Source organism: Vitis vinifera, chromosome 18 (genome assembly GCF_030704535.1).
Source record: "Vitis vinifera cultivar Pinot Noir 40024 chromosome 18, ASM3070453v1".
In the NCBI taxonomy this organism is placed as follows: domain Eukaryota; kingdom Viridiplantae; phylum Streptophyta; class Magnoliopsida; order Vitales; family Vitaceae; genus Vitis; species Vitis vinifera.
The window spans coordinates 26,099,195-26,103,424 of NC_081822.1; the positions used below are offsets into that span (position 1 = coordinate 26,099,195).

Consider the following 4,230-nt stretch of genomic DNA (forward strand, 5'->3'; position numbering starts at 1 on the left):
CACATTATGTACCTATGACTTTTTCCCTATAAGTATTATTTTAAATGTGTGTAACTGTAGCCTAAGCTTAAGACAATGGGAAAAAATGGACATGGAAGAGGAACACAAAGCTGTCTTATTAATAAAGCTGGAGAAGCTGAGTACTTGCACTCTCTGCAGGGCCAAATTGAGAAAGCTAACGTAAATGCATTTAGCTACTTGACAAGATAGATGTTTATAGAATTGAGAAAAAGGCAAACTGGCTGGGTTCCTAGTAACAAAGATCTTGACTAGACAAATGTTTATAGAAGTGATCCAGCATTGTGCTTTATAATGACTGAAAAACCATTACTGAGAAACAACAAAAATTGAAATAGCTTAGCATTGCGCTTTGCAGTGATTGAAAAATGATGACTGTGATCAATGAAAATTGAATAGTAAGCTATACCAAGTATAAATTCATTGATTTCTCCAAATTTATATGTTCATATTGCAAAAGACAGTTGTGCACACATGTTAATTTGTCTTTTCCATGTGAAAAATGTCCCACTGATCCATGGATGCCTCTTCTTATTTTCAATGTATTTTTCACATGCTTGAATGTCTTTGTAGAGCTAAACACAAGGTAGAATTGGATCTTTGTGATAAAAAAATGCCGATCAGTTCCATGATCTTGGACTTCTCCAAAGGCTGGAAAAAAACTAGCACTAGTAGTTTGGAATCCATTACATGAACATATGGAGACACTGAATGAGTAAATGTTTTACTCAGATGCTCAACACTAATAGATGCTCAACAAACATGAAAGAATTGAGACAATGGGAGTAACTTGTATATTGTTTCCATGAAAACTATGTTAGGCTTGGTAATGCCCTTATCTGATGCTATACATATGCTGATTGAAATAATGCATATATACAATTACCTTTCCATTGTTATTTGGTTTTTAACTCTGATATTTGAGGCTGAAATAAATTAGATGTGCTAACTTTTGTGATTCATCACAGAAAAAATATCATATGAGAGTGTACACACATCAAAGCACAGATTACCCCCTGGAAGTTAGACATTTCATTTTAGGTGCCTTATAGTCTGAGGAATGATGTAAAAAATTATTTCACCATGCACAACTTGTAATTTTATACACTAGTTTAGATATGTATATTCTTCTTATGTCAGGTATTCAGATTTGGGCTTTTACAATATATATGAAATCTACATGCATCAAAACATGAAAAAGGAAAAAATATAGTATAAAGGGGAAAACAGATCACTTGATCCTGAGAGTCAGTAGAGCTGCTGAGATATCAAGAGCCTCATAACCCTCCTCCTCGAAGGCAATGTTAGGACTATCTTGTGGGATCATGTCCTCCCTTTTGAAACTGTCTTCATGGCGAAGAAGCTTCTCACTGCCATACTCCACTAAACCTCTGAGAATGATGGTCTTGTGCAGGCCAACAAGCAGGTCTTCATAATCTGTATCCCTTTTTTCCCCAACAAACACCACCATTTTAGAAAGTCAATTCCCCACCTAATTGAAAGATACCTGCAGAAGACATAAATTCAAAGAGTCATTAGTATTTTTTATGTGTGCCATATGTATGGGAAAAAGATCTTACCTTAGTGCTTGGGCCCTTGATGCACATTCAACCTTGATGTAGCATGTGTATAGACAAGGTTGCAACGGAAGCCTCTCATCCACATCCTTTGGCGCAAGTCATCAATTCTCCGAGTCTTCCATTCATTTATTTAAATAGCATCAAGCAGTGCATACTAGCCTCTACAAAAATTTTCATAGGAAATGGTTAGCAATAATCTTACCTTAGCTCCTGGTTTCACTCCATAAGAGTAGCACCTTGTACTACACACACCTGCATACTCCACAATGTCATCCTCAGCCCCCCCTTCTCCCTGAGCAAGCCTCGTCACTACTGATCTAACACTCTCACCAGGCCACCGATTCTCCACGTGGGCTTCATACTCCAAATCAGCTATCAAATCCCTCCATGGATAGTAAATTTCAATCCCACTATTACAAACCAATGCATCAATTTCTTCCAAGTTCACTTGGCAACACCTTAACTTCTCTAATATCTCCTGTAAACTCAAACCAGTCAACAATACAAATCCTATTCGGCCTAAACCAGAGCTTGTAGATTTCATCACATTTTTTATAATTGTTGGTAATCTCTCAGTGCAATCTCCATTGCTATCATAACAATCTGCTGCTATTACAAATAGCCCTTGCCTTCTTCCTGAATGATAGCTAACGCTAGAATTGCCATTAGAGGAAGCCATGCGGGTTAGAGCTTCAATGAGTTCTTTCTGTCGAGTTGCTGCATCAAGCTCTCCATTAAGCTTGAAGTCTCCATCAACAGAAAACTTTAGAGAAAGGTCTTCTAAATCCCTTAGGGAGTCATACGACAGTGTTTCGGCCATGAAAACCGGTGGATGTTCTTTAGCTCATTTTTACGGCACTCAAACCATAAGTTCTTATCAGCAAGGAGCTTTAGAAGGGCATCTGCTATGCCTTTCTGGTCATGTGGGTCAACAAGGAGGCCATTGTTTTGTGCCTGGTAGATTAGAGTCCCCTGTTAGATAAAACAAATAAGTATGTGGAAGAAAACTATTGAAGGTCGAATATATAAATTCTAATGACCATGGGTGAGGATCTAAACAAGCAAAATCCACAGGGGTTGCTAGCCCAATAATTACCCATACTAGTCTAAAGTTTACCTTGATAATATCCACAGGCCCACTATTTTTTGTAGCAACAACAGGTAAACCATAAGCAGCTGCCTGTAAGGCAATAAATAAATTAGAATAGCAATCAGGAATTCATTATTATTCTTCTGTTAGAAAACTTTATATAGGTCAGAATGTTGTAGATTCACTATTATTTAAGCTAATAGGCTGCGAAGAAACTCAAGCTGTACCTCTATAAGTGTGAGACCAAATGGCTCCACAAGAGCAGGGTTGATAAAAACTCCCTTCAAAAGAAACCCACCACAGAAGTGTTACTGGTAGGAGTTTGTATATCACAATGAAAAGACAAAACAAGAAGGTTAAGGCATGGAAAACCATAAGTAGGAACCTAAGCGATGATATGTGGGTCTTTCTATTGACACAAAAAAGCTTAACTGAGCCATTTACACATAGAGATGATGGACCTTAGTTTTTCCGTTATCTTCTCAATCAATTCATATTATATACTTTTAGCTAACCATTACCAACATCAATTATCAAAACTCCTAGTAGCTCTATTTTGGATCCTAGTCATCACAAAGCAAACCAGGGCCCACTACTGTTCTATTATGGTTCTCAGTGTGTTGAATGTTCCACATGGGTTATGAAATTCACCTTGGTTTTAGCAACCAACCTATATATCTCAGGAACTTTATACTATTTGTGATGCTTGGGATAGGCCACTTGACCATACAAGTCATACTTGTCTATGAACTTGAGCGTTGTAAGAACTGTTGATGCTAAGCCAACTACAGTCAGGTTTGTCTAACTTCGTTGAAGTTAGGCAGACTTCTTTCCTACTTCGTGCCTCTTGAAGAATCCGTCTAGTTGTACTAAGGCCAGACGGGTTTTCTTCCTACACAAAAGGATGTCCGGATGGGTGATTCGAGCACACCCCTCCGAAGCTTAAGTCAAACAAGAGTAGTTCTTTGTGGGTGAGAGTGAGCGTATGTGCGCACGTACTTTGTTCGTGCTTTTTAGAGGGTTTATATAGAACTGATGACACCGCCATTGTAGTGCTGACTACGCACTCTGACCTTCTTCTGTAATGATGATTGTCCTGAGGGCTGCTGGGCAATCATCATAGTTAAGGTCGGTTGGCAGGTGCCATCTATTGACGTGCCAAGATTTCAGATCGTGCAGTTGTCTGTCCACTTAGCTTCTCAACGTTTGGGATTATGTGTAACAATTAATTGACATGGACTGGTGGGCTAAATGAAGTCTCGTCGGTTGCTCAGATGTCAGAAGTCTTAAAGACTTGACTGGACAGATCTTCCCGTCTGAGAGTCTAGGTCCCTGATGTCGTCTGGCCCTGTGGGTGGAAAGAACCTTATCACTTCTAGGGCTAGACGGAACTTCTCATGGCCTGGACTAAATGATCCCAGACGGGTTACATTATTATCCTAGAAGACCAAGGGGTTTGAGTTGGAAAGGGACACGTGGAGGGGAACCCCCCACAAGAACAACTGAGCTGTTGTTTGACTTTTCTTCTATGTCATCTCTGTT

General features: G+C 39.1%; 1 pseudogene; it reads right to left on the bottom strand.

Annotated features, from left to right (window-relative positions):
- Window positions 1-1,079: 1,079 nt before the first annotated feature.
- LOC100243972 (sucrose-phosphate synthase 4-like) lies at window positions 1,080-3,736 on the bottom strand (annotated as a pseudogene).
- Between the last annotated feature and the right edge of the window lie 494 nt (window positions 3,737-4,230).